Genomic DNA, 12,889 nt, shown 5'->3' with positions numbered 1-12,889 from the left:
CCGGAAGAGTGAACTCAACATCGTCAGCCATCTCCTACAGTCCTGAAAATGATTAAAATAAATAAGTATATCATTTAGATTAATAAGTTAATACAAGAGCAATAGCATATAATGAAATAAATAAATCACTTACTGGAAAACTTTGAAAATTGGTGCTGGAAACTAACTACAATAATGCATTCACTGATTTTCTAAATCAATATCTATTGGAATAGCATCACAATCTTTTCTATCATAAATTCCTTCATCATCTTTCTCATCCAACTCACATACTGGAAGTTTGTTAGATAATGGAGAAAATACATCCACGTCTTCACATCTTTCCCCATTTAACTTATAAGCTTTGTCGGTCACTGAACAAACTATTGATTTATTATTCTCTAGCTGGTCCTTTACATAAAATACTTGCTTTGCATGACAAGCCAGAATAAAGCAATCAGATTTATAGCCAATCCGATTTAAATCAACTACAGTGAAACCTAAATTGTCAGTGCAAACCCCTCTATCATCTACCCAATCACACTTGAAAAGTGTTTTTTTAACCATTAGATAATCAAGCTGCCAAATCTCATCAATGACTCCATAAAACGTCATGTCTCCAAAATGAGGACTTTTATCTTTTGAGCTTGAAATCTGTAGAGTGTTAGCAACAACCCTAACACCATTATTTTGGGTCACACGATCTACACTACAATAGATTCGTGCGCTTGCGAGTACATTAAAATTTGCACAACAGTCACCACGCTTGAGCGTGGTTTGTTTGCTAACCAGCACACTATTTCGTCAATCGGCACATTATTTGCTTTATCATGTGCCACCTATAAATTAATTTAACAAGTACAGTAATTAGTAACATGTAGAAAAATCTTGTTAAGTTTATATCCTATATTGTATTTAGTTAAGTAATTCTAACCTTTGCTTGTAACCAACCAGAAAATGTTCGTATGTGTTCATTTTGCAACCACAGATTTGTTTTTGCCTTATAGGGGTTTCTTGATGCCAAATAATGCATATGCTCCCTACAGTGAAACATATTAAGATTTAAAAACTAGTATATTAATCTAATAATACAATAGTAATATTTTTTTGAAAAATTAACAACTTACTCGATATATATTTGGATTTCAGGGGTGTTCATTAGAACACACCAGTGTGCTTGTGCCAACAAAGGATCATCAACCACCTTTATGTTTGCACCTCCCAAAGGCTTTTCGATAGATAAATCAGTTGGACAACCAGTAGGTAGCCCAATAACATCACAATTTGAGAGGTACTCAGCACAAAATGCAAGTGCTTCTTCTGCAATATAACTTTCTACAATACAACCCTCAGGGCGGTAGCGATTACGAACATAATCCTTGAGAGTTTTCATTTGTCTCTCAAAAGGATACATCCATCGAAGATAAACAGGCCCACATAACCTAACTTGTTCAACTAAGTGGACTGTTAAATGGATCATTATGTCAAAAAAGCTAGGTGGGAAGTACTGCTGCAGTAAGCATAAAGTGATTACAAGTTCCTCTTGAAATTGGTCAAGAGTATTAGGATCTACCACTTTACAGCACAATGTATTAAAAAAGAAGCACATCCTGATTATGGCCGTTCTCACATTTATAGGCAAACAGTTTTGAATGGCTAGTGGTAGAAATTGTTGCATCAAAGTATGACAGTCATGGGATTTAAGGCCTTTAAGCCGACAATCATCTATTGAAACAAGGTTTTGGACATTGGAAGAATACCCATCAGGGACTTTCACACTCAGCAAGGTTTCACAAAACTGTTTTTTTTCTTTTTTACTCAAAGTATAAGGAGCTGGAGGTAGGACTTTGTTTTTTTTGTTTGTTTCATCAGGAACTAGTTTTCCCTTGATCTTTAAAGACTCAAGATCTTTTCTAGCATTAATCCCATCTTTTGTTTTGCCTGGTTGATGAAGTAATGTGCCATATATGTTTTCGCACACATTTTTTTCAATGTGCATCACATCTAATTGATGGCGAACTAATAAATGCTTCCAATAATCTAACTAAAAAAAGATTGACTTTTTTTTGTACAATTTTTCAGTTATGTTCTCATCACCACCACTGCCATCATGTTTCCGCTTTTTGGCCTTCTTTTTCCCGAACTTAATATCTATATCTTCCACCATATTAAAGATTTCCTCACCAGAAAAAGTTTTAGGAGGCTCATTCCACTCTTGCTTCCCATTAAAAACCTTTTTCAGGGATTAATGCTAGAAAAAGTTTCCGAAATAGGTGACCAAGTGGTAGAAAGCGGCGATGGCCCATATATGACAGTTTCCTACTATGTGGTAGCCAACATGCACAAGTGTCTATCCCACAAATTGGGCAAGCATAATAGCCCTTAACAGTACAACCAGAGAGGTTTCCGTATGCTGGAAAGTCACTAATTGTCCACATCAAGACAGCCCGTAAATTAAAAGTTTCTTTTCTATAAGAATCATAAACATCAATACCTACATCCCATAGAGTTTTCAAGTCCTCAATCAAAGGTGCTAGGTATACATCTAGATCATTTCCAGGTTGTTTAGGGCCAGATATCAAAAGTGACAACATCAAAAACTTTCTCTTCATACACAACCATGGAGGAAGATTATATGTTATTAATATAACAAGCCAACAACTATAAGTAGTGCTAAGTGTACTATGTGGGTTAACCCCATCAGTTGAGAGAGCTAAACGGAGATTTCTAGGTTCTTGTGCAAATTTTGGCTACTTATTGTCAATTAATTGCCAGACTGGTGAGTCTGCTGGGTGGCGAAGTTTGCCATCTCTAATTCTTTTATTAGCATGCCATGTTAAATTTTGAGCTGTTTGTGGTGATTGAAACAATCTTTTCAACATAGGAATATGTGGAAAATACCATAATACCTTTTTAGGAACCCCTTTTCTAAATTTTGTTGAGCTATCTTTTTTTTTTTGATACCTAGATGCTCCACAATTTGGGCATTCAGCAAGATCAGCAAATTCATTCCTATACAAAATGCAGTCATTTGGACATGCATGTATTTTTTCATACTCTAAGCCTAGCACATTCATTGTTTTCTTAACCTCATACATTGACATAGGTAGAGTATTATTATTTGGCAAAATATCAGCAAGGACTTCTAACAAAGCAGAAAACCCTTTATCGGACCACCCATAGTTCCCTTTCACATTGTAAAGTCTCATTAAACTAGATAACTTTGAATGTTTTGCACCCGGGTATAAAGGTTTTTCAGCATCTTCAAGCATATCCTTAAAAGAACTAGGATCTCTATCACAATGCTCGTAAGCATCTTCGACCATGTCAATTATATTACTGTAATCATGACATCTAAATCTTTGACTATGTGAATGATCTTCACAGTTTGTAAATGTAGATTTAGAGTCAGTCTCACCATGCCAAGTCCAAACAATATATCTTGGGAGAAAACCTTTTTCAAATAAATGATCCTTCACTTGTTGAGGAGTATGAAACTCCATAGTACAACAAAAGGTGCAAGGACATCTAATTGACATTCGATTTTTAGCATTCAAAATGGAAAAATCTAAGAAATCAGCAACTCCAGAACGATACTCTACAGACAATCTATCACAAGTTATCCAACTTCTGTCCATTTCAAATATTTTACCTGTTCACATATGTAATGTCAGTTTAAGTTTAATTAAATTGCATGATTAATTTAAAGTTCAATGTTATTATGATTATAGTTGTAATAATAAACTTATAATTCTAGAAAATCATTAATAGCCCTATAAATCATTAATTATAATAATAATTTAGACAAAATCCTGAAATTGAAACAAAATAAGTTTTGAAACTTAAATAGGAGATTAATAGGTAAGATGGGTGCTAATGGCTTTTTAAGTAGTCGAACTAATTCATAAGTCAAGTAACTAACAAAAGTTAAGAGTTCAAATAAATAATGTCTTCATACCACTTTGCAAGCCATTTTTTAAGATTCTATAAATAATTTTTTAACTTCAAATACAACATGCAGAACTACTTTAAAACAAGCATTTCTTTATTGAATCAAACACAAATCATCAACTTTATACAATCTCAAAATACTCACAACCACGAGCTTAATTAATTCATATCATAGTCATTGTCTCTATTACAAATCGTCCAACCAAAACAGAATAAATAAACAAGTAGGATTATATAACAAAATTTACCTCTCTTTACATGAAAAAGAGATGTAAATAGTTTGTAACCACTAAATACACAGTCATTCAGCCAATATAACACCCAAACAATCATCTCCTAATCACAAAGGCAAAAGCTAAAATCAAATTTCATATTTTAGTACATTCAAAATCAACTAACTTATTGCTCAAAGTTAAGAAATGGAGCTAACAGTTTATTTCAGAAACTAAAAAAAATGCACATTCTTAGTTTTAATAACAATAACAGTAAATCACATGCACAAAAGTTTGAAACTGACCTCAAATGTGGCAGAAAAAACAGAGTCGCAGCAGCAAGTGTTTTGAGTTTAAGTAATGCATGGACAAATTGATTGCATCAAAACCAAAGCCTCCAAATTAGGACTCCAAACACAAATTCCTTAAATTATATATTAGCCAATCTTGTATGTTCATACTAAAAAATTGATGCTTGTTCTCATGGGGGATCAAATAAGAATAAACTTGTTTAGCACTGGGACAATCTCTTAGCGCATAACATGATACATTTCCTAAGTTTAAGATCCGTATTCCCTCTATTGACTTAGCCAATTTAATTAATTAAATTAACTACAGAAGGCAGTAGTTGAAAATAAAGGAGATAGCTAGAGGATGTCAATTACAATGATCAAAATTATAGTTGTCATTGTTTAATTAACAAGTATTGTGATATTTTAAATGGGAGCATCAATGGCTCAAAAGATGTTCCCATATACAAGTAGTAAAGCTAGCAATTTGATGTAAAGTAGTCGAGTGTGTTGAAAACTAAGGAGGACTAAACTACTCAAAACTAAAACTATTTAGACAACAGAAAAATTTTACTAAAGAGAAGGACTTAATTGATATTTTAGAAGAGAGAGACACTATACCACTCACGGCTCACTCTTCTTTCTTTCCTTTAATTTTTCACTCTTCACTTGATGCGTACAACAAATAGGTTAAAGGTATTTATAGTATCCTAGAACTAATACAAACTATTTAAATATTAAATTACAAAAATTTAACAACCACATTTTATAAATATCATCAAATATTCAACAGTTTTCTAGATTTAGATATTTTCACCTCTTTTAGATATTTTTGGATTAGAGTCATCTCTCATTCTTTACACAATTCTTGAAACTTCCATGGATTGAGCTTTGAAATTAGGTTTGGACAAGTGTAATTGGATCATGAAATTATTCTTAGACTTTTAACACTCCCCCTTAACACCAAATTTCATCCTTCAATCCATATTGAGCTGTTGGCGAAACTCTTCAAACTTTCTAGTGCTATTTGTAAACAAATCCGTAACTTGATCATTTGTCTTAACGTACCACATCTCAACTTCATCTTAACTTTACCCTGATGAAGTGATAATAGACCTCCACATGCTTAGTTCTTGCATGGAAAACTTGATTTTTTGCCAAGCTGATTGCTGATTGATTATCGCAATACAATGGTACTGTGTAATTTGTTGGTTGATGTAGATCTTTCATCAACTACATCAACCAAGTACTTTCTTAGGTAGCCATCGCTGCTACTCTATACTCTACTTCTATGGTTGATAGTGATACAGTTAGTTGTCTCTTACTACACCAAGAGTTGTTCCAAATCTAATTATGAAAACATACCTAGTAATTGATCTTCATGTATCACGATCTCCAACGTAGTCAGCGTCACAATAGCCAGTCAACTTGCAATTTTCACTTTTCTTGTACAATAGATCATAGTCAATTGTACTTTTCATATCTTAGTATTCGTCGAACCACTTCCAAGTAAGGCTTTTTTGGATTTTGCATGTACCAACTTATTACACCTACTACATATGAAATGCATAGCCGAATCAGTGTTAGATAGATTAAACTACCTACCAATTATCGATACATCATTCTATCTTGTAAATCTTTACCTTCGTGTGTACACAATTTTACATTGACTTCCATTGGAGTTGAGATTGGCTTGCATTCCAATGGACTTCTTTAGTAAGTCTTTAGCATATTTCTGTTGGCAAAGAAATATCCACTTTTCTATTTGATCAACCTCTAGACCAAGGAAGTGCTTAAGTTAACTAAACTATTTCATCTAAAAGGGAACTGATAAGTTCTCTCTTGTTCATCGTCACCAGTAAAAATCAAATCATCCACGTATACTAGTATAATTGCTAACTTTCTTTTACTAGCTTTGACAAACAAGCTAGAGTCTACATGCACTATTGAATAACTATTCTGAGCTAGAAATTCAGCAATCTTACCATATTATGCCCTCAGTGATTACTTCAAACTGTAAAGTGCCTTTCTCAATTTGCATACATACTCCAGATGAGCTTTATTCTCAAATCCTCTTAGTTGGTTCATATAAATCTCTCAATTCAATACTTGATGTAGGAAAGCATTTTTTACATCAATCTGCCACAATTTTCATTCCCTTATGGCTGCGAGTGCAAGTAGGACTCTTACTGTTGTGAGCTTTGCTACTAGACTAAATATTTCATGATGGTCTAGCCTGTATTATCATGAGAATCCTTGAGCTACCAACCTAGCCTTGTACCTTTCAACTGAACCATCTAGATGCTTCTTAATCTCATACGCCCATTTGCAAGATATTGGATTTGGATCTCCTTTGGTTTTGGATCCAAATCCTAAGTCTGATTCTACTTCAGTGCGATAATTTCTTCTTCTATCGCCTTCATTCAATGAGAATTCGCTCCTACTTCTTTAAACGTCTCACGTTATTTTATTTTTTCTTCTTTTACAGCCGCTGCACTAATGTACCTAAGATTTGGCTTCCTCACTTCTTGGGATCTTCTAAGTTGAGATTCAGGAGTTCTTAGTTTTGATTCACTTGGTTTTTTGCCTTCAATAGGGCTCTGGTTAACACCTATCTTCTAAGGACTTTGGCCTCGTCATGCTCTCATCTCTTGGATTATCAAAATCCTGAGACTCTTTTTTACTTGAGCGAATTTTGATAATTTGTTCCTTCATTTGATCTTTAATTTCTTTTAAATCTGGTAGCTCTTTTTTTTTTTCTCAGGACCACCACTAAAATGCTTCATCAAACATCACATTTTGTGTTGCATAGCATCATCCACTAATAAGATCACAACACCTCCATATTTCTTCTACATTTTATACCTGAAAAAAATACAATGAATCCCCTTTTTGTCAAATTTTCTTTGCAATTAGCTTGGCACGAAGACATAGCACATATATTCGAATATACGAAAGTGGCTTCCTATAAGCTTCAAAATCCACAGCTTGTCGTAAGGTGATATGAACCCTAATTTTGGTTGAGAAATTCTGTTCATATATGAGCCGTTATCTTCACATCTTCGGCTTAAAACCTCCTTAGTACATTCTTCGCATATGTTATACTCTAATAGATCTCCACTAGATGCTGGTTCTTTCATTCTACTATGCCATTTTGTTGTGGTGTATTGGCGCAAGTGAATTGATGGTGTATCTTATAGTTTTGAAAATATTAGGAGAACTCGTATCATGTACACTCTCCTTCATTGTCTGTTCGTGGGCTATAAACCTTCTTCCTTACTTCTCCTTTGGCTTTGTCTCTGAATTCCTTAAACTTTGAAAAGTATTAAATTTTTCTTTCATAAAGAATACCCAGATATACTTGGAGAAGCCATCGATGAATGTGACCATATATTGCATGCCGTTGATAAAACGTTACTTGATAGACCCAAACACGTTAAAGTGTATCAGTTTTAATGGTTCTTTTACTTTAAACTCTGACTTCTCATATGGGAGTTGGTGAGTTGTGCCATGCTTACACCCTGGACACAGTATTGTTAACATGAATATGTTAATTATATTTATTTTGATGATAACAAAATTTAAATGTGTTTGATTAAAATGTTGGTGCTATTTATTAATAAACAAAAGCCATATAATCATTCCAATTGTGTTCATGAAAGATGTATAGTTAAATATACTTTAATTGGAAAATGATTCCTTATGATATTTGGCTAAACATGTGATTCAGGAAGTAAACGGTGAATCATTTACTTTTAAACGGTTAACCGATAAAATCCAGAGAGGGACAATTGTTTAAGCTCTAACCAGTTAGCAGAAACGAAAAACATAAATGGCCTGGGAAGGTCACTGGAATTAAACGATGAACCATTTATAGCAAACGGTTAACCAATAAATTCTAGAATAGAAGCTTGTATTAATCTTGCACCGTTTAACTTAAACGGATAAGGCTATTTCGTTTTGCAGGTCACTGGAAATAACCGGTGAACCGTTACCTTCAAACGACTAACCGATAATTTTTAGAGTGTCATTTTATGCTAACTTTTAACCGTTCAAGCAAGAACGGATAACATAAATTTGTTTTGCAGATCTCTGAAAATTAAAGGTGAAAGGGTAGTGACAAACGGTCAACTGTTTATTTAAAATTTGGCTTAAACGGTAACTTTGACCAGTACAAACGGTTAACCGTTAGTGGCTAACGGCGATTTGATTATGGGAGACAAGTAATAATGGCTATTTTTCAGCTCCAACTATAAATAAGCTCATTCAAATTCAAACAAAGGTTGATCACAACGCTATCATTGAGCTCATAACTGAGAATACAACCTTCATAAAGCTTTAAGCACATTCTTACTTCATTTATTCACATATTGGGCATTGATTTGTAATCTTAAGTATTGTGTGAGTGAAGAACAAATTTATAATCTTTACTTTGAGTGATTGTAAGTGTTGGGATACACTTGGGTTAAGAGATTGGGGATAATCTCTTGTTGTAAAGGTTCATTGACAACTTGAAAGTTAGTTGTAAATATTTGAAGTCTTGGAGGCTTGCTTAGTGAAATCCTCATGCCCGGAAAGCTTGGAGGCGTGAACGTAGGCGAGGTTGGCCGAACCACGTAAAACTCTCTGTGTTTGAATCTCTCTTTCCTTATCTTTTTATATTGTGATTAATTTATTTGTTATTGCTTTAATTTTGTTTTGAGATATTATCATTTTACCATCAAAGTTATTCTGACATATCATGTCAGTACCGCGGTTTGGCGAAAAGAGCATTTTACCACCAAACATTTGCGCCGTTATCAATTTACCACCATTCCATTAAAAAAGTTAAAAATTTGCTGATGTTTTGCTGATGTCATAAGGGCATCAAAGACATTTCCTATTGAAGCCAAAACACTCTATTGCAAGTGTAAAACAAACAATAAAACAAAGTAAAAAAAATTCAAGGGAAATAATTAGAGAATTAGGAAATTGATAACCCTAAAATTGGCCCTCTCTCTCATTAATTTTTTCCTTTAATTAAATTGTTATTGTTTTTAATTGTGATTAATACTTGAATTTCATAGATTATAATATTAATTTTGAAGCAGAATTTTTTATTATTATTTTTGTTGTTTGTCATAATTTTGCATATTCTTCATTATTTTTATAATTAGAAATTTCAGTTGTTTTCTAAATCTTATTAATTGTTATTGTTATTGTAAATTTTTATTATTTTTAGTTGTGATCAATACTTGAATTTCATCGGTTATAATATTAATTTTGAATCATAAATTTTTATTAATTGTTCTTTGCCGTTTATTGTCAGTCTACATATTATTCATTATTTTTTATTAATTACAATTTTTACTTGTTTTCTAAATCTTATTTTTGTTCATTATTTCTTTCTTCTCAAAGGGTAAAATTATCTTTTATTCTCTTGGGGGTAAAATCGACTTTTAACTCATTTTCTGTTAAACATTAACGTTTTTCTAACGGAATGGTGGTAAATTGATAATGGCGAAAACGTTTGGTGGTAAAATGCTTTTTTCTCCAAACCGTGGTACTGATATGATATGTCAGAATAAGTATGGTGGTAAAATGATAATATCCCTTTCGTTTTAGATTTGCATTGAGTTTTGTTTTAGAATTGTATAATTTTTAGAAACCCAATTCACCCCCCTCTTGGTTGCATAACTAGAATTTCATTTGGTATCAGAGCCTTGTTCTCTTATTAGGACTTAACCGTCTAGAGTAAAAGATCAATGGCAACCCAAAATGACTCAAGCTTTAGGGAAGGACAGTCCACAACTAGACCACTGTTCTTTGACGATAATGACTATCCATATTGGAAAACTAGGATAAAAATTTACTTGCAAGCTTTAGTCTATGAAATTTAGGAAGTTGTTTGTGACGGTCCATTTATGCTTATAACTAAAAATGAAGAAGGAGATGATATTCCTAAACCATCAAGTCAATGGAGTTAGTTAGAAAAGAAAAAGATGTCTTTAAACTCTAAGGCAATGAATGCTCTATTTTGTGCTCTAGATAAAAAGGAATTTCATAGAGTATCTACTTGTGAGAGTGCTCAAGAAATATGGAATAAACTTGAGGTTGTCTATGAAGGGACAAATCAAGTCAAAGAGTCTAAAATTAATAGATACACTCGTCAATATGAATTGTTCCAAATGGAACAAAATGAAAGTTTGTATTCTATGTATACACGATTTACAGACATAGTAAATACTCTAGGAGCCCTAGGAAAAATTTTCTCAAATAGTGAGAAAGTAAAGAAAATCATTAGGTTACTTCCGAAGGAATGGATACCTAAGAGAATTGCTATTGAAGAGGACAAAAATTTAAATACTTTACCTCTTGATAATTTAATTGGCTCTCTTATTTCATATGAAGAAGATTTGGCAGCAGAAAAAGGGCATGAGGAGAAAAAGAAAAATATTGCTCTCAAAACTTCAAAACATGAGAGTGATGACAAAAGTGAGCTGGATCATGAGGAGATGGCTATGCCAACTAGGAGATTCAGAAAATTTTACAAGAAAACTAATAAGAAAAGAAAGTTCAGAAACTTCAAGAACTAAAAGGAGAAGAATGAGCTGATCACTTGCTATGAATGCAAAAAGCCTGGACACATACGATTTGAATGTCCTCTTCTCAACAAGCTCAAGAAGAAAGCAATGGTAGCTACATGAGATGATAATGAGGAGGAAACGAGTGATGATGAAGAGCATCAAGAGATGACAAATCTATCTCTCATGGCGATCAGGGAAGAATCATTGGATGAACTTGATTAGGTAAGTGATCTTCCTACTTATAATGAATTACATGACACTTTCAAAGAATTGCATGATGAGTGGATAAAAATCGGTAAAAAGAATGCATGTTTTAAAAAGAAAATGCTAGAACTTACAAATGAAAATGATGCCCTGGAAAAATACAATGAGTCATTGAATGAAAAGTTAAAAGAATTAGAATTGGAAAAATAAGTATTGAATTGTAAAATTGCATCATTTACATGTAAACAAAGTACTTCATATAAGGATGAAAAATCACATGTTGATGAATTAATGAAAGAAAATGAAGTGCTTAAGAAGAAGAAAAATGAGTTAAATCATATTGTCTTAAAATTTATAAATGGGCAAAAGATGTTGGATAACTTACTTAATTCACAAAAATGTGTGTTTGACAAAGGAGGTATTGGCTATAAGCCAAATTTGAAACAAAAATATTATAAGAATTACTTTGTAAAGAGTACCCCTATTAGTAAACAAGTTGTATGTCATTATCGTAATCAAGATGGACACGTGAAAAATAGATGTCCAGTGAAAAGAAATGCATTTTATAGTGTGAAATGTATTTGAGTTCCAAAAGGTGAAATATAAGTTTGCAACCCAAGAGGGGGGGTGAATTGGATTTTTAAAAATTATCCTAACAAATCCACACAACAAGCAATCTAAAGTCTTAACAATAATTGAAAACAAAAAGTTCAATAATAGCACAATAATTAAAGAGAAACAAACACACGAATTTTTTACGTAGTTCGGCAATCCCCGCCTACGTCCACGCCTCCAAGCGATCCAAGCTCGAGGATTTCACTATCCAAGCCTTTCCAAGGCTTCAACAATTACAATTGACTTCGAGGTGTCAATAAACCTTTACAACCAAGAGATTATCTCCCAATCTCTTCACTCAAGTGTCTCACACACTCAAACTCTTACAAATGAATTGAAGAAATGAAAGATACAATGAAACTCACTCAATGAGTAGATATTCAAAGATGAAGAACAATGAATGATTCAATGAATTGTGTTTTACAAGTTGACGGCTCAAGATATCACGTGTGCTTTTTGTTTTTGCTTGTTGGAGAGATTCAAAATGAGTTGGATTTGAGTTCTTATAGCTTGAGCTCGAAAACTAGCCGTTACTCACATTCTGGGCTATCCGGTTTGCCGTTTTATGGAATCCGGTAAGCCGAATTTATGTTACCGTTAAGGCAAAATTCAAAATTTTGCCTAACCGGTTTGCCGAACTCAGGAATCCGGTAAGCCGTTTTCGTTCTGGATGCTTACTACCCCGAATCCGGATTTTTGGTTTTCTGAATCCGGTAAGCCGCTTGCTACAGTAACCTGCTATAGTGAAAATTTTCTAATATTTTCAATTTGACCCCAAAACTTTATAAAACTGTAGTATGGCCCAAAATGTTATAAACGTTTACAAATAGGTCCAATTTCAGAATTTTAGATAATGCTTTCTCAATCCCACAATTTTCTGAAATTATGACTTCGCCCAAACTTTGTGAAATTACAGAATGACCTAAAAACATTTAAATAGTTTCAAATAGGTCCAAATCCGAAATTTAAAATACTATCAAAGATTTTAAAATTACTTTCATTTTAGTTCAAAAAGCTTTAATTCCATAAGATCATTTTCTTATTATAAAAGCACAATTCATAAATCTTTACT

The sequence above is a fragment of the Citrus clementina genome, unplaced genomic scaffold, assembly GCF_000493195.1.
Source record: "Citrus clementina cultivar Clemenules unplaced genomic scaffold, Citrus_clementina_v1.0 scaffold_1, whole genome shotgun sequence".
Taxonomy (NCBI): Eukaryota; Viridiplantae; Streptophyta; class Magnoliopsida; order Sapindales; family Rutaceae; genus Citrus; species Citrus x clementina.
The sequence above is the reverse complement of the archived record's forward strand: the minus strand, read 5'-3'. Positions refer to the sequence as shown.